The sequence below is a fragment of the Oncorhynchus tshawytscha genome, linkage group LG16 (assembly GCF_018296145.1).
Source record: "Oncorhynchus tshawytscha isolate Ot180627B linkage group LG16, Otsh_v2.0, whole genome shotgun sequence".
In the NCBI taxonomy this organism is placed as follows: domain Eukaryota; kingdom Metazoa; phylum Chordata; class Actinopteri; order Salmoniformes; family Salmonidae; genus Oncorhynchus; species Oncorhynchus tshawytscha.
The window spans coordinates 73,205,019-73,227,978 of NC_056444.1; the positions used below are offsets into that span (position 1 = coordinate 73,205,019).

The window sequence follows — 22,960 nt, forward strand, 5'->3', positions numbered from 1 at the left end:
GTATGCATAGAGCCAGTGCAAGAGAGGCAGTGCAAAACAAAAGGAATCAATGCAAATACACCGGGTAGCCACTTGATTAACTGTTCAGAAGTCGCATGGCTTGGGGGGTAGAAGCTGTTCAGGAGCCATTTGGTCCCAGACTTTGCGTTCTGGTACCGCTTGCAGTGTGGTAGCAGACAGAACAGTCTATGACTTTGGTAGCTGGAGTATTTGGCAATTTTTTGGGGCCTTCCTCTGACACCGCCTAGTATAGAGGTCCTGGATGGCAGGGAGCTTGGCCCCAGTGATGAACTGGCCGTACCCACTATCCACTGTAGCGCCTTGGTCAGATGCCAAGCAGTTGCCATACCAAGCGGTGATGCAGCCAGTCAAGATGCTCTCAAATAGTGCAGCTGTAGAACTTTTTGAGGATCTGAGGGCCCATGGCAAATCTTTTCACTTCCTTAGGTCCTTAGTGATGTGGACACCGAGGACCTTGAAGCTCTCGACCCGCTCCACTATAGCCTTGTCTATGTGAATGGGAGGCATGCTCGGCCCTCAGTTTCCTGTTGTCCACGATCAGCCCCTTTGTTTTGCTGACGTTGAGAGAAAGGTTGTTGTCCTGGCACCACACTGCCAGGTCTCTGACCTACTCCCTATAGGTTGTCTCATCGTCGTCGCTTCCAGACAAACTAAACACCTTCTTTGCCCGCTTTGAGGATAATACAGTGCCACCGTCGTGGCTTGCTAACAAAGACAGCACCCCCCTCCTTCACTGTGGCCAACGTGAGTAAAACATTTTAACCTGTTAACCCTCGCAAAGCTGCTGGCCCAGACGGCATCCCAAGCCGTGTCCTCAGAGCATGCGCAGACCACCTTTGCTGGTGTGTTTACGGACATATTTAATCACTCCCTATCCCAGTCTGTTGTCCCCACATGCTTCAAGATGGCTACCATTGTTCCTGTACCCATGTAGGTAAAGATAACTGAACTAAATGACTACCGCCCCGTAGCACTCACTTCTGTTATCATGAAGTGCTTTGAGAGGCTAGTCAAGGATCATATCACCACCACCTTATCGGCCACCCTAGACCCACTTCAGTTTGCATACTGCCCCAAAAGGTCCACAGACCCTATCCCACTTGGACAAAAAGAATACCTATGTAAGAATGCTGTTCATTGACTACAGCTCAGCATTCAACACCATAGTGCCCTCCAAGCTCATCATCAAGCTGCAGGCCCTGGGTCTCAACCCCGCCCTATGCAACTGGGTCCTGGACTTTCTGACCGGCCACCTCCAGGTGGCGAAGGTGGTAAACAACATCTCTACTTCGCTGACTGTCAACACTGGAGCCCCATAAGGGTGTGTGCTCAGCCCTCTCCTGTAATCCTTGTTCACCCACGACTGTGTGGCCATGCATGCCTCCAACTCAAATCATTAAGTTTGCAGACGACACAACAGTAGTGGGCTTGATCCCCAACCATGACAAGATAGCCTACAGGGACGAGGTGAGGGCACTCGGAGTGTGGTGTCAGGAAAACAACCTCTCACTCAACGTCAACAAAACAAAGGAGATGATCATGGACTTCAGGAAACAGCAGAGGGAGAAGGTGTTTTCTCTCAACCCCCTTATCCACATCAAAGGGACAGCAGTGGAGAAGGTGGAAAGTTTTAAATTCCTGGGCGTACACATCACAGACAAACAGAAATGGTCCGCCCACACAGACAGTGTGGTGAAGGCGGAACAGCGCCTCTTCAACCTCAGGAGGCTGAAGACATGTGGCTTGTCATCCAAAACCCCGACAAACTTTTACAAATGCACAATCGAGAGCATCCTGTCGGGCTGTGTCACAGCTTGGTACGGCAACTGCACCGCCCTCAACCGCAAGGCTCTCCAGAGTGTGGTGCGGTCTGCACAACGCATCACCAGGGACAAACTACCTGCCCTCCATGACACCTACAGCACCCAATGTCACAGGAGGCCAAAAAGATCATCAAGGACAACAACCTACAGCACCCAAGGCCAAAAAGATCATCAAGGACAACAATCACCCGAGCCACTGCCTGTTCACACCGCTAACATCCAGAAGGCGAGGTCAGTACAGGTGCATCAAAGATTCAACCTAGATTTCAACCGAGAGATTGAAAAACAGCTTCTATTTCAAGGCCATCAGACTACTAAACAGCAATCACTAACTCAAAGAGGTTGCTGCCCACATTGAGACCCAATCAATGGACACTTTAATAAATTGATCACTAGTCTCTTTAAACAATGGCACTTTAAATAATGACACTTTAATAATGTTTACATATCTTACATTACTCATATCACATGTATATACTGGATTTTATACCATCTATTGCACCTTGCCTATGCCGCTCAGCCATCGCTCATCCATATACTTACATGTACATATTCTCATTCACCCCTTTAAATTTGTGTGTATTAGGTAGTTGTTGGGGAATTGTTTGATTACTTGTTAGATATGACTGCACTGTCGGAACTAGAAGAACAAGCATTCCGCTACACTCGCATTAACATCTGCTAACCATGTGTATGTGACCAATAAAAATGGATTTGATTTGAGAAGCACAAGGAATCTGTTGTAGGTGTCTTTTTTGATGTGGTGAAGGCGTATGATATGATGTGGAAGGAGGGGTTGTTAATCAAGCTTGATATTATGAGGGTAGGAGGAAGAACAGACAAATGATTTCCTGTTTGAAAGGTGACGGTGGAGAAGTCTCTATCAGGCAGCTACCTGGTGGATAACGATACACCGCAGGGGAATGTGATTAGTCCTCTGTTGTCCATCAATGATTTTTACTCTCAGGTACGGCCGGATATTGTGAGGTCGTTATTTGCAGATGATGGGGCCTTATGGAAGAGGGGAAGAAATGCACCAGACATAGTCAGGAAGATTCAGGAAGCAATTGATGAAGTAGAGAGGTGGGCATTAATGTGGGGATTCAGGTCCTCTATAGAGAAAACTCAGACTGTGCTTACCAGGAGGACGGTGGGAGATGAGGAATGCATGAGGTTATATGGGAGAAATTTGGAGATGGTTGGCCTTCAGGTTCCTTGGGGTATACTTGACACTGACTGACCTGGCCAGAACACATTGAGAGAGTAGTCAGAATTTTTAAAGAAAGTGCAAAATGTGATGCGCTGTCTGATAGGGAAGGAGTAGGGGGCTGGGCGTTCCTCATTGAGGACCATGTATGTTGCATTGATTCGATCTGTAATAGACTATGCCAGTATTGCCTATGGTTCAGGCAGCAAGGACCTCATTGGAAAGGCTAGATGTTATACAGGGGCAAGGACTCAGAATATGTACTGTAGCATTTCGGACATCCCCAGTGTCTGCACTACAGGTGGAGATAGGGGATATGCCATTGCAGATAAGGAGACAGCAGCTGGCAATTAATTATTGGGTCAACCTACAGGGACATGGGGTGTCTCATCCTGCGAAAGGGATTTTACAGGCGTGCTGGGAACATGAGTTAAAGACAGAACACAAGCTTTTGGTATGTGGGTAATACCCAGAGGAAGGAGATGGGACTGTATGGAATGGAGTTTACTCCAATGGTAGCTATTCCTGTATATGCACCATGGCTACTCCTGCCTCCAGTAGTTGATCTAGAAGTGTTGAAGAGACTACAGAAAGATAGGGAGGGTGTTGATATATCTAATTTGTTTAAGAGACATCTGAATACGGTCTATCAGAATTTTGTGGCCATTTTCACAGATGGTTCAAAGATCCAAGGACAGGACATAATACTGGGTCAGCATTTATAGTGCAGGAATGTGGGATGGCAGTCAGAAAACGTTACAGATCATCTGGCTGTATATATACAAATGAGCTGATGGTCATACTGTTGGCCTTGCAGTGGATGGAGGAAGTCAAGCCAGACAGAGTAGTTATTTGCTCTGATTCATGTGCAGTGTTGATGAGCCTCCAGTCCTTTAGATCACGTAGCAGACAAGACCTGCTTTATGAGGTGCTACAAACCCATGGCAGGATTAGAAAGATGGGTATACAGATAAGATTTACTTGAATCCCAGCCCATGTGGGGTTGGAGGGGAACGAGGCAGTTGATGTACTGACTAAACAAGCACTTAGTAGTGGGGATGTTGATGTTATAGTTTCAATGATCAAGGCAGGGGCAAAACGCCTGATATGGACCTGGCATGATGACTCCTTGCCATCCAGTCCACTTGGCTGCTCCAGTTTCAACTGTTCTGCCTACGGCTATGAAATCCTGACCTGTTCACCGGACGTGCTACCTGTCCCAGACCTATTATTGGACCATGCTGGTCATTTATGAACATTTGAACATCTTGGCCATGTTCTGTTATAGTCTCCACCTGGCACAGCCAGAAGAGGACTGGCCACCCCTCATAGCCTGGTTCCTCTCTAGGTTTCTTCCTAGGTTTTGGCCTTTCTAGGGAGTTTTTCCTAGCCAACGTGCTTCAACACCTGCATTGCTTGCTGTTTTTTTTTTTGAGATATCAGCTGATGTGCGAAGGGCTATATAAATAAATGTGATTTGATTGGATTTGAAATAGTATTTAGAGAGAAGAGGATACTGGAAATTAAAGTATATTGAGAAGTATGGCATTATATAAATAAATGTGATTTGATTGGATTTGATATAGTATTTAGAGAGAAGAGGATATTGGAAATTAAAGTATATTGAGAAGTATGGCATTAGATAGTCTCAAATATGTTGTTATCTTTTTTCAAGAGCAACAGGCCTGACAGGTGGGATTTAGTTTCTCCCTGTCTCTGGTCCACACTCCAGTACAGTACAGTAGGTGGCAGTAATTCACCATAAAGTTAGATGCCAACCACCGATAATCCCCACAGAAGAAGATGCATAACGTTTGGTAGGGAAAGGAAGTCCAGTTGTGGGAAGTGTGAGAGGTTGAAACTGGGCCGATATAATCTTCTCATCGCAATAAATGTTTCTGTTCCCAAAACTAGAATCTGATACGAACACAGTGCACTAAGTTTTATACACTTAACGCTTTGCCGAAGACCAAAACGTCATAAAATGTCGTCATAATATATGCACTAACTGTTTCGAATGGGAAGCATGCGGACGTCTTTACCCCATCCTCCCCTCCTCCTTTTCACTGTCAATGTTTTGGTCCTGTACTCTCTTTGCTTGTGTGTGTGATAGGCCTACTACCCGCAGCAGTGAACGCAGTAGCCTAGATATTTTTGTACCACAAAATAAAGTCAAATCTATCCTTTGATTTCAAGGCAGTTAGCAAAGAGCTGGATACTCTCTCTCATAATTAGGGATTCAAATGATTGCCGCAATCAGACTGGTTCCGACTGCTGCCCTGATTCTCAGGCAATCCCCGTCTTGGTCTAGCCCGCCCCTCCGGTTGAATGGGATCCCTCCGTATCAGTTCGACCATCGGTTCTCTGCTGTGAACGTCGTCTGAAATCGGTTATAATTTTTGGGTTTACTTCGATGACGGAGTCTGTGACATTTTGTCGTTTATTCGATGAACTATTGCCCATCTGGTAAATAAACAAGCATCCACTGGTTGGTACTCGTCACGGTAAGTGACTTGTTATTTTTGTATATGATGAAACCAATGATTGAACATAAACAATGTATCCTGGCCGTCAAGTTGCATTGAAATCAAATACGTTCTAAACTCAACATTGCCGCAATGCTTCTAATAAAGCTGATGTGAAATAGCTCGCTGGATCAGGGTGTTCGGGAGCGTCTTTCTAATCCAATAATTAATGTCTTAATGAAAGTAGGCTAATTGTTGCCTAACATTTTACATAGTTATTAAGTACCTAGTTTTATGATTGAGACAAAGCTATGGAACTCCATTGACCATCACATTATTGGCTCTTCAAGTAGCTACATTCATGCCAAGATATGTCAATCAGCAATACACTAGTGTGTGAGAAAGAAAGAGAGAGAGATGTAATAAAGTGTAGCTATATAGGCCATAGAGCTCTCACCAGCTCTCTGCCGGTGACTATAGCCTACTTCTAAACTATGGGCTGTCATGCTCAGGATTAGTGTTCTCATACTCAAGATGAGTCAACAAGCCAAATATTGACTCTTGCTGAAGCATAACATGTCTCATTTCAGTTTTTGAACATATACGTTTTTTCCTTATTGAGAATGGCTATGACGTTTTTTCCTTATTGAGAATGGCTATGGCGTTTTTTCCTTATTGAGAATGGCTATGACGTTTTTTCCTTATTGAGAATGGCTATGACGTTTTTTCCTTATTGAGAATGGCTATGACGTTTTTCCTTATTGAGAATGGCTATGACGTTTTCCTTATTGAGAATGGCTATGACGTTTTTTCCTTATTGAGAATGGCTATGACGTTTTTTCCTTATTGAGAATGGCTATGACGTTTTTTCCTTATTGAGAATGGCTATGACGTTTTTTCCTTATTGAGAATGGCTATGACTAAGGACAAAAAAAATGGTTTCAGTGTTGACTTTTGGAAGTGGTATACACTTGATGAAGTAATAGGATCGCCTTGCCCCATGGCAATTGTATTTATTCAAAACAGAGTTGCCATAATCCTAAAACATACACATTACACAGTATGCATTCACTTTGTTTCCACCCCCATTGAGTGTTGTCTTGTACCTTTTGATCTATCTGAAGTCTAGATAATGTGTGAACAAACAAAGTAAAAAATCTCCACTGGAATTGTCTCTCTGGGAATTCACTGAGTTAATTTTAAAATCACAAAGAATGTAACATTTCCCAAGGAATTATATTTTTGTTTAGAATGTGCCATTGAATTGGCCAGTACATTGTAAACTGTGGATGATTAGATGAATTGAAGGACACATCCTTAATTGAATATGAACTATGTCTCAGTTTCTGTAATGATGATAATATGTATCTGTTTCTGCATTATTGAGGAATTCTGTTGTTCGGCAAGAGCATTCTGAACCTATTAGTCTCTGTATAGGCTAGCCTATATCCCTTCCCACAATCTGCTCCTCTGTTTCCAAAAATCTGACATGCAAACCAAACGTATGCTCCAATGAAATGTAGTTCTAATGCCCATAATCATACATGATGAGGAGAAAAGCACTGCAGTGTTTTAGTCACACAATTTCATTTAAATGTGTTTATTTTGTACTAAAACAATGGGAGAATTCCATATGATTTTGCTGCTTTCTTGGCAGCCATCCTCTCTCTCTCTGCAGGTCTTTTCAGATGGCCTGTCAGTCATAAGTGTTTCATCAACATGCCTAACTGAATCTTCCCTGGTTGACGTAGGCGCCATTGATAAAGGAAATGTCCCTTGGAATCCTTCGAAAGAATGTCCCTCAGTGAAACCTCTGGAACTTTGTTGGCTCCAACGAGATCACTGCAAAGTGGCAGAATGTCCTGTTAGTTGGTGGATTGACCCCTTTGTTCCCCCTATATACTGAAGCATTCTTTTTGACAGAGTAGTACACTACACTGGGCCTGGCGGGAGTCAATGACTCGCTTGTTTCCAAAGCCTGGCGTCCAAGCCTTTGAGAATGATCTGCCTATGCAACAATTGTGACTGGCTCTGTTAAAATGTCTTTGTGCACTTAATGGAAAGGGCATTTCGAGGGGCCTTGAGGAGTGACTATTACTATGAATAAAGTTTTGACCCTTTATTGTTACCTTGAATTTGAGAGTTAACCTTATTTAGCTGTAGGAGGCAAACAAGGCAAATACAATGAAAACCGAACAGGCTAGTTTGCCTGCAAATATCATTTCAACAGAGTTGTCCCGGTTTCCTTCAGGTCAGACGAGGATAAATTAGCGTAAAGTTCTAACAACTTAATTGGCTATAATATCATGAGTAGGGGGGCTGGTTCTTGGGCCTGAGGAATAGGATTGTAGTGATGCACAAATGGCAGGATGGTGAAAAGAAAAACCCAGACACAAGCGTAGACACGTGCTGTGTTGGTCCAAGTAGAACAGCACTATGTTCCCTGATGGCTTATTGAGGAGTTCTTAACAAAGAAAACACTTATCTGATGCCAACAATGCCTAGAACATGCTCACTTCAATTTGGCCTTTGGATTTATAATTCAGTTACAGCACTCACTGCAGTTGTATTGGTACTTTGGGCGGCTGGCGTGAGGACTGCGACAGCCTCCCACTGAACTCATTGAATTTTTCATGTGACAGACGTACACACCAAACTTATGTTGCTCTGTCTGGCCCAGTTTTAGTACTAATTAGTGCCCAGTGATTTTCAAGGGCAGCCATTTTAATGGTGGGGGGAGGGGGAAATGCCACCTGTTCTCTTTCTCTGTTGAAATGGGCTTTGTTTGGAGTAGTTAATCATAAATGGTGGAAGAGGACTTATTTTTCAAGAGAGCCCTGGCCACATGAGTTCTAACCCATCTTCAGGGTGTGGACGTGTGCATGTAAAAGGGAACCAGACTTATGACCTGAAGTGTACAGTATTACCAAATTTCACTTCCAGGTTACAGTAAGCTGAGCAGTGAACAGCCCGCAGGACGTCACATGAGTTACGTCAGAAGAATTGCTTAAGGGTAACTCCATATGTAAAAGTCAAACCAATGTTAAATCAATATTTTTTAAGTGTTCAGCTTAGAAACGACTGTATATGATAATAAGCAGTCACTCACCCAGCCCTCTCTGCATGCAGCTATCTGATAGCAGTCACTCACCCAGCACTCTTTGCAAGAAACAGTTGATGTTGGAAGTTTACATACACTTATGTTGGAGTCATTAAAACTCGTTTTTCAACCACTCCACAAATTTATTTTTTGGCAAGTCGGTTAGGACATCTATTTTGTGCATGACACAAATAATTTCTCCAACAATTGTTTACAGACAGATTATTTCACTTATAATTCACTGTATCACAATTCCAGTGGGTCAGAAGTTTACATACACTAAGTTGACTGTGCCTTTAAACAGCTTGGAAAATTCCAGAAAAGGATGTCATGGCTTTAGAAGATTCTAATAGGCTAATTGACATCATTTGAGTCAATTGGAGGTGTACCTGTGGATGTATTGCAAGGCCTACCTTCAAACTCAGTGCCTCTTTGCTTGAAATCATGGGAAAATCAAAAGAAATTGCAGACCTCCACAAGTCTGGTTCATCCTTGGGAGAAATTTCCAAAACGCCTGAAGGTACCACGTTCATCTGTACAAACAATAGTACTCAAGTATAAACACCATGGGACCACGCAGCCGTCATACCTCTCAGGAAGGAGACACGTTTTGTCTCCTAGAGATGAACGTACTTTGGTGCGAAAAGTGCAAATCAATCCCAGAACAACAGCAAAGGACCTTGTGAAGATGCTGGAGGAAACCGGTACAAAAGTGTCTTTATCCACAGTAAAACGAGTCCTATATCGACATAACCTGAAAGGCTGCTCAGCAAGGAAGAAGCCACTGCTCCAAAACCACCATAAAAAAGACAGACTACGGTTTGCAACTGCACGTGGGGACAAAGATTGTACTTTTTGGAGAAATGTCCTCTGGTCTGATGAAACAAAAATAGAACTGTTTGGCCATAATGACCATTGTTATATTTGGAAGAAAAAGGAGGAGGCTTGCAAGCCGAAGAACACCCTCCCAACTGTGAAGAATGGGGGTGGCAGCATCATGTTGTGGGTGTGCTTTGCTGCAGGAGGGACTGGTGCACTTCACAAAATAGATGGCATCATGAGGTAGGAAAATGACGTGGATATATTGAAGCCATATCTCAAGACGTCAGTCAGGAAGTTAAAGCTTGGTCGCAAATGGGTCTTCCAAATGGACAATGACCCCACACATACTTCCAAAGTTGTGGCAAAATGGCTTAAGGACAACAAAGTCAAGGTATTGGACTGGCTATCACAAAGCCCTAACCTCAATCCTATAGAACATTTGTGGGCAGAACTGAAAAAGCTTGTGCGAGCAAGGAGGCATACAAACCTGACTCAGTTACACCAGCTCTGTCAGGGGGAATGGGCCAAAATTCACCCAACTTATTGTGGGAAGCTTGTGGAAGGCTACCCGAAACGTTTGACCCAAGTTAAACAATTGAAAGGCAATGCTACCACTGATACTAATTGAGTGTATGTAAACTTCTGACCCACTTGTAATGTGATGAAATAAATAAATGCTGAAATCAATCATTCTCTCTACTATTATTCTGACATTTCACATTCATAAAATAAAGTGGTGATCCTAACTGACCTAAAACAGGGAATGTTTACTAGGATTAATTGTCAGGAATTGTGAAAAACTGAGTTAAATGTATTTGGCTAAGGTATGTAAGCCTCTGACTTCAACTGTATCTGAAGCCCTGTGGCTGGAGACATTTGAATGGAGTATCTGATTGTGGTTCATTGAGTGGAACAGAACAGAGGAGGGACTGTCCTCTCATTCCTCCCAGGGTTCCAGGCTACTGATGCTAGTCACTTCCTGTTCTGTCCTAGAGTGCTCTGTGAACAGTGTGACCGGGCCCATACATCTAATCTCAATCCCTCCACTGTTGCTTGGGAATAGAGACGGGAGGGTTATCAGTCGAAAGGTCTTGTTTGGATTTTCTTCTCACTCCCACCAGTTCTCTTCACAAGAAAAGGCTCCTTTTCATTCAGAGAGATGTCTCTCTGTGTCTATGCAGTCACAGCTGGGCCACTAAGTCAAGTTATATGACTGCATGACTGCTTGCTGATTGCTTCCTCAGGGCTAAGGCTGACTTGAAAAAGAGACTCCTATCTCAATGGGACTCGCCTGGTTAAATAAAGGATTAATGAACGTTGATATTTATACTCGACCCTCTTTGAGATGCTGGACCAGCCTTTATCTTTCTTCCTCTCAGGATCCCCTGCCTGAAAATCACTATATTGAAATGGGTTTTATGTAAATGTTGTATTGACAAAATGACCCCCTCAAGTTGGTCTTGCTGGCCTTTTCCCTGCAGATGTAATCTAATTGAAGGCACAACACACACTTTTTGTGTGTACTGATCTGAAGTACCATGTCATTATGAGTACAAGAGGATGTAGGTAGATGACACGATCTCATATCCTCTCATTTTCAAGGGAATGGAAATTCCCACAATTCACCTTTCTGGATTGAGAGTGTGGCTTTAGTGTCTCTTGGAACAAAAGACAGATGAGGACTGCGATTCCTGTGAGGACTATGAGTTGATAACAACCACTACAAGGCTACAGCAGGTCAGGGAGAACAAGGTAAATGGGAATTTTGTGTGTAGGAGGTCTAGGAATTTAATCAGTAATGCTTGAGAGTAGCCTCTTTTTTTTAAATGTATTTTTTATTTAACTAGGCAAGTCGGTGAAGAACACATTTGTATTTACAATGATGGCCTAGGAACAGTAGGTTAACAACATTTTTTCCTTGTCAGCTCGGGGATTCGATCTAGCAACCTTTCGGTTACTAGCCCAAAGCTCTAACCACCTGCCGCCCCTATCCATCTTAAACTAAAAACTTGTTTTTTTTTTGTTTTTTTAAAGATAAAAAAAAATCTTAAGATCTTTTTTTTTTTTACCCCTTTTTCTCCCCAATTTCGTGGTGTCCAATTGTTGTAGTAGCTACTATCTCTCGTCTCATCGCTACAACTCCCGTACGGGCAGGGCTTGGTCGGAGGATGCATGACTTTCAACGAAGTTTGAAAGTCACGCGTCCTCCGATACACAACCCAACCTAGCCGCACTGCTTCTTAACACAGCGCGCATCCAACCCGGAAGCCAGCCAATGTGTTGGAGGAAACACCGTGCACCTGGCAACCTTGGTTGGCGCGCACTGTGCCCGGCCCGCCACAGGAGTCACTGGTGCGCGATGAGACAAGGACATCCCTACCGACCAAGCCCTCCCTAACCCGGACGACGCTAGGCCAATTGTGCGTCGCCCCATGGACCTCCCGGTTACGACAGAGCCTGGGCGCGAACCCAGAGTCTCTGATGGCACAGCTGGCGCTGCAGTACAGCGCCCTTAAACACTGCACCACCCGGGAGGCCCTAAAAACCTTTTCCACTCCTCATAGTCCTCACATGGCAGTCAGGCAGGAGCAGTTTTCCTGAGCGGTGGCCGTAGTCCCCCCTGATGCTTATCTGTGTGAGTGTGAGAGACGCTCCCTGGGGTCCTCTTCTTCCTCATCAGTCTTGTCGAGGGTGCAACCTAAGGTGGGTGAAGAAATTCTGCATGCCGCCCTGGGTCCTCTCCAAATACTTCCGCTACACCATCGAGAGCATCACGGCCTGGTACGGGAATTGCTCCATCCACAACCGCAAGGCCTCTCTCATCTTTTTAAGTGGGAGAACTTGCACAATTGGTGGCTGACTAAATACTTTTTTGCTCCACTGTAAAAATATCTTGGAATTTTAATTGATCAACAATTTACAAAAAAATTGAAGCTGAAATTAGGATTTTATTTTAGGAATAAGGCCTGTTTTACTTTTGAAGCCAGGAGGAGGCTAGTATCAGCTATATTTATTCCTTTACTAGACTATGGTGATATTTTAGTGTTTGAGATCAATTGACACCCTTTACCATGGCACTTTGAGATTTATTTTAAACTGCAAAACCCTTACGCACCACTGCACTTTTTTATACCAGGGTTTGCTGGCCTTCTCTAGTCCATCGTAGGCTCAATCACTGGTATACTTTAATTTACAAAGCCAGTTTGGGTTTACTACCTTATTATGTGGGCATTTTTATTGTTCAGAAATGTGGTGGGTACTCTCTTCGTTCGCTGGACTTTATCCTGCTAACTGTTCCAAATGCCGAACTGAATTTGGTAAAAGGGCTTTTATGTACTCTGCGCTATCGTCTTGGAACGCCTTACAAAATACTTTTAAACTGGAGGAACTTGTCCCAATTGGTATTTTTAAATCACTGATGAATGATCTTGAGACTGATTCCCTGACCTGTCAATGTTTTTGATTTTGTTATACTCTTGTGAATTTTGGGGTTTTACTAGATTACTTGTAGTTTTTCATGTTGTTTGTCTGTAACTTTGTAATGACTTAGGGAACACTATCTTGGTCAGGACGCTCTTGAAAAAGAGATTTTAAATCTCAATGAGCCCTTCCTGGTTAAATAAAAATACAATTTCAAAGATTTTACTGAGTTACAGTTCATATAAGGACATAAATTAATTAGGCCCTAATCTATGGATTTCACATGACTGGGCAGGTGTGCAGCCATGGGTGGGCCTGGGAGGGCATAGGCCAACCCACTGAGGAGCCAGGCCCAGCAAATCAGAAATAATCGTCAGCACCCCCCCCCCCAGACGGTCCCCAAAGTCAAGAGGGAAGAGGCTGGATGTGGCAGTCCTGGAAGTACTGTAAAATTCTCAAAAACAACGTTGGAGGTGGTAGAGACATTAACAATAAATTATCTGGCAATAGCTCTGGTGGACATTCCTGCAAGTCAGGAAAGGGGAATTTTTTTATTATTATTTTTTATTTCACCTTTATTTAACCAGGTAGGCTAGTTGAGAACAAGTTCTCATTTGCAACTGCGACCTGGCCAAGATAAAGCATAGCAGTGTGAACAGACAACACAGAGTTACACATGGAGTAAACAATTAACAAGTCAATAACACAGTAGAAAAAAAGGGGAGTCTATATACATTGTGTGCAAAAGGCATGAGGAGGTAGGCGAGTAATTACAATTTTGCAGATTAACACTGGAGTGATAAATGATCAGATGGTCATGTACAGGTAGAGATATTGGTGTGCAAAAGAGCAGAAAAGTAAATAAATAAAAACAGTATGGGGATGGGGTAGGTAAAAATGGGTGGGCTATTTACCGATAGACTATGTACAGTTGCAGCGATCGGTTAGTTGCTCAGATAGCAGATGTTTGAAGTTGGTGAGGGAGATAAAAGTCTCCAACTTCAGCGATATTTGCAATTCCTAGTCAGTTGTACACCTGAATGCATTCAACTGGAATGTGTCTTCTCATTTAACCCAAGTTAGCATGCCAATTGCACGCTCCCTCAACTTGAGACATCTGTGGAATTGTGTTCTGTGACAACTGCACATTTTAAAGTGGCCTTTTATTATCCCCAGCACAAGGTGCACCTGTGTAATGATCATGCTGTTTAATCAGATTCTTGATATGCCACATCTGTCAGGTGGAAGGATTATATTGCAAAGGAGAAATGCTGATTATCAGGGATGTAAACAAATTTGTGCACAACATTTGAGAGAAATAAGCTTTTTTGTGTGTATGGAACATTTCTGGGATCTTTTATTTCAGTTCATGAAACATGAGACAAACTTTACATGTTGCGTTTAAATTTTTGTTCCGTTTATCTTCATATTCTTATCTGTTATTTCTTATTGGATTTTCGAGAAGGAACCTGCAAGGTAATCATTTCGTTGGATCATGCGTATCCTGTACATTCGACTAATAAAACTTGAAATTTGAATTGTGTGAGCTGAGCAGCAGCAGCCACGCCCTGTGGACTGGAGGCTATACAGCTACTGCTACAGCTGCATGTTCTGTCCTGTGAGGAGGGATCACATGCCTGGGGTGTATTAGTTAGTGCACACTGTAGCAAAACATTTTACAATGAAAAACAACCAAGCGTTTCTTATTGAGTAAGACCAGGTAGTTCCTCCCTGTTTGTCTGTTTCCTTCCATTTAGTGCCTAATGAACACAACCCTGCTGTCCTCTAAGCAAATGAAGTTTACTCTGGTCTTCACCTATGAATGGATGAAATCGGTTCATTGATGGGGCCCTCGCCCTAAAATCTGTTATGAAAATGCTAGCCTCAGCCGACTACCCAACAACCGGATGTTCCGGTTTTCAGGGGAAATGAAAAGAGAGCCTGTGACACGACTTCCGCTTTTGGATGTTAACAAAGCCAACACTCTTAACTCCTCCTCCACATTTACTGGATTGGTGCAGAAGAGAACCTACCCAGACAGTTTAAATTATTTTTTCTTCTTGTAAAGACCAGTATTTTTACGCTTGTCACGTTAGGTTATGGAAATACTAACCAAGGCGTGGAGGAGACCTGTTATATTTTAATGATCATGCGTGACGATCACATTTGTTTCATGTAGGGAGGGCCTCAGCTGTTGTTTTATTGTCACCTTGTTTATCTACCACTGGCTCTGCATGAGAAGCATTCCAATCTGTTGCAGTTACTGGCAAGAGAATAGGTCAGGGCTCTCCAACCATGTTCCTGGAGAGACTACCTTACCGTCCTGTAGGTTTTGACTCCAAACCTAATCTAGCGCACCTGATTCTAATAATTAGACATGTATAGCTTAATCTTGGTGCAAATCTACAATGAATGTTTGTACTTTTGTAGAAAGGTAATTTATGTTTTTCTGACCTTCTATTCTGCTTAAGGATAGTTCTTGTCTCACTGAGGAAGTGCTCTTGGCAGCCTCAAAAAGAAGGAAACTTTTAATATTTTCAGACGAGTGACGAACCACACACTGTCACCTGATTCAGTCAATTCTAAATCCAAACATCCACTAGCCTGAGGAAATCTGTTGACGAGAACAGCAATCAATCTTATTTTGGTTTAGTACTGCTTATTGGTTTCAGGAATGGAAACACTAAAGTTTTTCCTACTCTAAGATGTTGTGAAATGTCCCTGGCTGACTGTGCGGGATGTTAGGATGTTCTGTGATTGATTGTGGCCTGTGGCATCATGAACGTCTATCCACGTCCTGGGTGTAGGGTGCCTCTACCTGCTCTCAGAACATTCCTCGTATGGTGTGTGAGATGGAGTGGTGTCAGGACTTGTCTCATTCTTCACTCGGCATTCCACAGACGTGACTGGGGCTCACACTGATATCACCAACCTGAGTGTACAGACACCTGGGAGTACACATACAGACATGTACATGCAGTGTTCCCCTAGGAGTTTTTCCAAAAGCAGTAGCAAAGTTAGTGAGTGTGTGTGGGGCGTGGACAATGGGGCCATCTTCTTGGCCACAGAGACAAAATGGTGCTGTTTTAATGCACATGTTCTGCAATTCTACACATTTTGCCATGGGGCTTAGAGAAAATGTGCAGTTTTAAAGATAATTTCCTGCAATTCTTCACATCAGTGACAAAATCAATGTGGGACCCATTCCATTTTTTAGATTTTTGATTCTGCCTGACTGCCTAGTTTTTATGTTGGTGATTGTTAGTTCTCAAAGATGGTCTTGTTTAAAAAATATATATATATTCCATTACTTTTCTATATACTGTATATGATTTTAGACGTTTAAGCTTGCACTGAAAACGTTATTTATTTGTTTATCTTATGGAGTGGTGGCAACGATTTAGCAGGGTAGCCCGCTACTGCTAAAGGAATATAGGGGAAATGCGTGTGTGTGTGTGTGCGCGCAGACACCTAACCTCTTCAATACACACACCTGCTTGTCTCATTCCACATACCTGTAATGGAGACTAATATTTGAACTTATGTTTACACACACATGATTATGTTTAGAGTTGCTGTGAACTGCCATTTTACATCCATATGGTTTCCTGCTGGGGCCTCAGATTTCAGAGGAACATGGCGTTTTCTTAAATGGTAACAGTACTAGGCACTTCTGCCTAAATCAGAAGTTAAACAGTCAAAGCCCAGAGTTGGTGAAGCATGCAGCACTCCAGTCTCGGTGGATGCTAGCTGCTTAGAAGTTCCCTCTTTTTAAAATAAGATTAAGAAGAAGGGTCATTGAGGGGCTAGGTTATACTTCAAAGCATCTCGGTGCAGGTTTTTACACTGAGATTTTGACTGGTTCTCTTCTTTATTATCCTAGTTTCTGCCTGTGACCTTTTATGTTGCATAGTGATATCATTTTAATCTGATCTGACAGTGTTCAGAATGTGAACAAACAAAACTATAGGGATGAAAACATGTCGGCTTCCAATTCAATTTTAACCCAGTGAGTCCCACTGGTGTGATTTAGGACTTCAAACACCTTTTTAAACATTGTTTGTTTCAGCTACAGACTTCTGGGTTGTACCATTTGGATTAGACTATTTCTTCTGTATCCATTGGTACCATTCGTCTGTGTGATTAATGGAGGCTGAGCTAGAGCAGTGTTTTTGAGACAAGGGCAAGATCCTGAAGGGACGGGTCTTTTTCTACATGTATGTAGAGTCAGAAAGTGTTAGGTGAATAGTTTGTAGCTCAAACCAATGAAAGGCTGAGACTCTCACAAACACGCACATGTAACATGTTTTGCTCTATGATGCTCACAAGCTACATGAGTCATTTGAAGGGAAGGGGATGTTCTACATACGTGTAGATCATAGGAAATCCCATGTCTTTAATACTGTAATAAGCTCACACAGTTTCTGTCACAAACTCCAAACTCCACACAGTTGGATAATTGGATATTAATTTCCCACTGAGAAAACAATTAGTTTTTTACAGCATTCATATAAATTCACTTTGATTTTTGCTTTGGCTGACCTAATTGTTTTCATTGACATTTGCCAACAAAACTGCTGAAAGCAACTATTTATGTCAAATTGTTTTGTGTTCAGCCCTGGTTGTCCTGAAAAGAAAACGGTAAACCACTTCATTGTGAGGCTGGATCAATAAAAGTTAGATAAATTAAGAGGATCTGTGTGTTTTCCCAATACTTAGGATTGACTAGTTCAATAACATTTTGGAAACTGGGAAAGAGAGGATGTTTTTTTTTTCTTTTTTGTCATGTGCCATCATAGGTCGTGGAAGGAATTGGATTATTTTATTTCCATTTGGAAATCTCCTGAAAGGATTGGAGAGAGTGACAAGGAATGGGGAAAAGCTAAACCCTTAGAGGATTATATTTTTCTTCTGTCTCTCTTGCTCTCTATCTACTTGTCCCTCAAACACATTACCATATTTAGATGAAGGGAAAGAGCTGGAAAGGAGATGTGATCGTTTGGGGGTAATGGCAGAAGAACATAGGGTACCCAAACACTACACAGACTTCCATTAAGACTTCCAAGATTCAAGTGTGAAGCTATGGAAAAGCAGATTTCAACAATATATCAACCATTGTATTGTTAGTCTAAATATACCACAGTGGAACAATATGGCGCTTCTTATGGTCTCTATAGAACATAATACACACGCAAAGGTCACTGCAGTGCAGTCAAATTGCTGAGGCCCAGATGCTTAAAGAGACAGTTCAGTTATACATTTTGATGAACCATCCCTTTAACCTCTCTATTTCAAAAATACTTTACGGTGAAAGCAAACCATGCGATTATCTGAGAACAGCGCCCAGCAGACAAATCATTACAAACAGTTAGCAGCCAAGAAGAGGAGTAACAAAAGTCAGAAATAGTGATAATGTATCACTAACCTTTTGATGATCTTCATATGGTTGCACTCCGAAGACTCCATGTTACACAATAAATGTTTGTTTTGTTCGATAATGTCCCTGTTTATGTCCAAAAACCTCTTTTGTTGGTGCGTTTAGTTCAGTAATCCATTGGAACAAAGCGCGGTCACAACAGACAGACGAAAAATCTAAAAAGTACCATAAAAATTTGTAGAAACATGTCAAACGATGTTTAAAATAAAATCCTCAGGTTGTTTTTGTCATACATAATTGATCATATTTCAACCGGACAATAGCTTCTTCAATAGAAAAGGAGAAACAAAGGCGCGCTCCCGGTCACACGCTAGACTCGTCTGGAAATTTCCACTGTCCTCTCATTGAAAGTGCTGTATCTCCCTCATTTTTCAGAGTAAATGCCTGAAGCAATGCCTAAAGACTGGCCACATGTAGGTGAAGCCATAGGGCTCGTGAACTAGGTCATAAGTCTTTGTATTATAGGCTGTTTTTCCATTGAAAGCCTTTCAAAATAATAGCACTTCCTGGATGGATTTTCCTCAGGTTTTCGCCTGCCATATCAGTTCTGTTACACTCAGACATTATTTTAACAGTTTTGCAAACTTAAGAGAGTTTTCTATCCAAATCTACCAATTATATGCATATCCTAGCTTCTGGACCTGAGTAGCAGGCAGTTTACTTTCATCCAAAATTCCGAATGCTGCCCCCTACCCTAGTGAGGTTAAGATCCTTTACTTTCAGGCAGGAGAAAGTTCCTTCAGTCTAAGTCTCAGGCTTCAGTCTTTATATTTATCTGAAGATATATGGCCAAGATAGCAGCCATGAATCCTGAAGCCAGGAAACCGAACACGCTTTTGTATTAACACAGTTTCACAAGATAACTGTAACCTAACCAACTGCTCTTTATATCTGTCATTTCTCATATATAGGAATGGCACAACTGCTCTTATAACGGCTACTTCGAAGCTGTCATTTAACACAACAAGATGATGAACTGCTGTCACACCTGCCCAGTGTCTTCCTTACTGTTAAACAGTAGCCTCTGCAAACTGTAATCTATTTTTAAGGCTTCACTGCTGCTCTGAAGCTGTCCGCATAAGTTGTTTTTGTTTGTTACCTTTTTATTAGTTCAGCAGTGATTATCACTTTTGGCACCCTCGGATTTATCTCTTTCATAGTCTAAACAGTTTACGTATCACCAGAAATGGAAAGAGTTATATTTAGCAAATCCACATTTCGAACTTGTGTAAACTAACCAAGTTGAAGCTGGGGAAAGGATCTGAATTCTCCATGTCTGTCTCTTAAGAGCCTCTTATAAGTCACTAGGAATGGGACAGCACAGTCTGGGTTGGGATGGGATAGGTTTAGGCCTATGGCTCAGTCAGTCAAAGTTGCGTGGGAAACGGTGCTGTTTAACATGTGATTTGACATGCCCACTGGGTCTAATCTGTGGATGATTCACACACACTAGAGGTCAACCGATTGTGATTTTTCAACGCCGATACCGATTATTGGAGGACCAAAAAAATAATAATGACAATTACAACAATATTGAATGAACACTTGTTTTAACTTAATATAATGCCTCAAATAAATAATGAAACATGTTCAATTTGGTTTAAATAATGCAAAAACAAAGTGTTGGAGAAGAAAGTAAAAGTGCAATATGTGCCATGTAAAAAAGCTAACGTTTAAGTTCCTTGCTCAGAACATGAGAACATATGAAAGCTGGTGGTTCCTTTTAACATGAGTCTTCAATATCCCCAGTTAAGCAGTTTTAGGTTGTAGTTATTATAGGAAATATAGGACTATTTCTCTTTATACCATTTGTATTTCATATACCTTTGACTATTGGATGTTCTTATAGGCACTATAGTATTGCCAGCCTAATCTCGTGAGTTGATAGGCTTGAAGTCATAAACAGTGCTGTGCTTCAAGCATTAAGAAGAGCTGCTGGCAAACACAGGAAAGTGCTGTTTGAATGAATGCTTACGAGCCTGCTGCTCCCTACCACCGCTCAGTCGGACTGCATTATCAAATATCAAATCATAGATTACAAATAAACACACAGAAATACGAGCTTTATTAATGTCATATGGTCAAATCCGGAAACTATCATTTCGTAAACAAAACGTTTATTTTTTCAGTGAAATACGGAACCCTTACATATTTTATCGAACGGGTGGCATCCCTAAGTCTAAATATTGCTGTTACATTGCACAACCTTCAATGTTATGTCATAATTGTGTAAAAATCTGGCAAATTAATTACGGTCTTTGTTAGGAAGAAATGCTCTTCACACAGTTTGCAACGAGCCAGGTGGCCCAAACTGCTGCATATACCCTGACTCTGTTGCACAGAACGCAAGAGACTTGACACAATTTCCCTAGATAATATTGCCTGCCAACATTAACTTCTTTTAACGGAATATGCAGGTTTAAAAATATATACTTGTGTATTGATTTTAAGAAAGGCATTGATGTTAATGGTTAAGTACATTGGTGCAACGACAGTGCTTTTTTCGCAAATACACTTGTTAAATCATCACCCATTTTACGAAGTAGCCTGTGATTCGATGATGAATTAACAGGCACCGCATTGATATTTGCAACGCAGGACAAGCTAGTTAAACTAGTAATATCATCAACCATGTGTAGTTAACTAGTGGTTATGTTAAGATTGATTGTTTTTTATAAGATAAGTTTAATGCTAGCTAGCAACTTACCTTGGCTCCTTGCTGTACTCGCGTAACAGGTGGTCAGCCTGCCACGCAGTCTCCTCCTGGAGTGCAATGTAATCGGCCGTAATCGGCATCCAAAAACCGATGACGGATTATGAAAACTTGAAATCGGCCCTAATTAATCAGCCATGCTGATTAATCGGGCCAACCTCTAGTCCTATAATGAGTAACTTGACTGAGTAATCTGTCTGTGCCCTTGAGCAAGGCACTTAACCCTAAATGCTCCTGTAAATCGCTCTGCATAAGTGTCTGCTAAATGACTAAAATAAAAAAGTAAATTATTAAAGAAAGCAAAAGGAGGAAAGTAGGGAAAGATGAAAATGGTGAGAAATATCTAACTTTTTTGTTACTTGATGTGAAGTTAACTTTGAGACTTCAACATTCACTTCTGTTTTGGTTCATTCAGCACTCCCTCCCTCCCCGACGCTCCTCCCTCTATGACGTCACAGGAACTGTCCTCTAAACAAATCCCCTCCTAATACAAAATGGCCTAGATATTTTCGAGTTGAGCCTCAATTCCAAAATGATTTCATACGTGTTGCAGTGAGATTCGGCACCGGGCATAACAGGCCTTTAGAAAAACCATGGACCTGGGAACCCTGCCAGACCAGTGGCTTGTTTGTTGATTTTCAAGTCGTAAATATGTAACCTGCCTGTGGAGGGAGAGGGTTTTAAGACCAATCAGCCTCAGCCTTTTTTGAGGGCAGTGTGACTTTTTTATGGTAACACTGAATGGATGTTTTGTTTTGAAAACAGTTAGTGATATGAACTTAGATTGGGTAAAGCAGAAGTATCAGTGCTGCTGACACATACACACTTGAACAGTGGAAGGGATCAGGACTCACAGGCTCTGATCCTATTAAGAACCACAGTACAGTAGTCTCTTAAAAGTGAAAATGAAAAAAGGATAAAGGTTGTGTTTTTCTCTATCTGAGAAGCTTGCTACCGTTTTCTGCACGTTTCTCTGACAAATAAGTGTGAGAGTACAAGTGCATCAGAGCCGTTGCTTGTGGAATGCGAGGAATCATCTCCATGGCAACGGCTGGTGTGTTCTGTGTGGAGAGGTAAATATTGGCTCCACTAACTCCCCATTCTGACCTGGTGTCACTGTGATTGGAGAGCAGAGGAGGGTCTCTTTCTGGGCTGACAGCCCTGCTGTCCTCAGTTCAACACTCACTAGCAGCCAGTGTACTCCTCTCCCTGTTGGTGGAGGTTTACCTTTGGCCCTACCAAACATGGGAGAGCTATTTGGCTTTGAGTGTTTCTGGTTTGACTTGATACACACACACTATCACATGAAAAGAGTTTGAACACAACAAGCTTGAGAGTGTTAAATGGTGTGTGTGGATGGACTCCATTGAAACTACACAGAAATAATTTGCCTATTAATGGTTTACTGGATAGGACGCGTGCATACTGGAGGTAGGCTAGGTCCTGTTACCGAGGTGTAGGTTGGCTGAATCAAATTGAGGAGGGATGTGTTAAACACTACGTGACATTTAACCATTTCAAATCAAATAAAAATTGTCACGTGCTTCGTAGAGTAACAGTGCAATGCTTACTTACGGGCCCTTCCCAACAATGCAAAGAGGGGAAAAATGAGAAATAGTAGAAAAAATCTTCGTTTGTGGGGAAAATAAACGAAAAACCCACATTCTGTAACTGAACTTTGTTAAGGGCTATGAACCAGAGCAGCTCTTTGTCTGAGCAGGATAAGCACGACTTAAGTTACTTAATGAATTCTCTGACTGAGTCCAAGCTCTGGAGTCTGTAGGGGAGATTTACTGTCGGGTGCCTGCCCGTATTTAGCACACTGCAGCAGATGGATTTGTCTAGGCAGGATGATGTATGTGCTCGGCTGCAGTAGCTGCCTGCAGTGAGTATTCAGACCCCTCAACTTTTTTCCACATTTTGTTAGGTTATTCTAAAATGGATTAAATTGG

At 42.1% G+C, this 22,960-nt stretch overlaps 1 protein-coding gene across 2 annotated transcripts in view; it reads left to right on the forward strand.

Annotated features, from left to right (window-relative positions):
- Nucleotides 1-5,117: 5,117 nt before the first annotated feature.
- LOC112216306 (proto-oncogene tyrosine-protein kinase Src) overlaps nucleotides 5,118-22,960 on the forward strand; it is a 39,596-nt gene continuing 21,753 nt past the window's right edge. Inside the window, exon 1 of one of the 2 annotated variants that reach the window (XM_024376200.2) lies at nucleotides 5,118-5,555. The gene's annotated coding sequence lies outside the window, so the exon portion shown is untranslated. The remainder of the gene's footprint in view (nucleotides 5,556-22,960) is intronic. The other variant, XM_024376201.2, reaches the window with a different exon arrangement.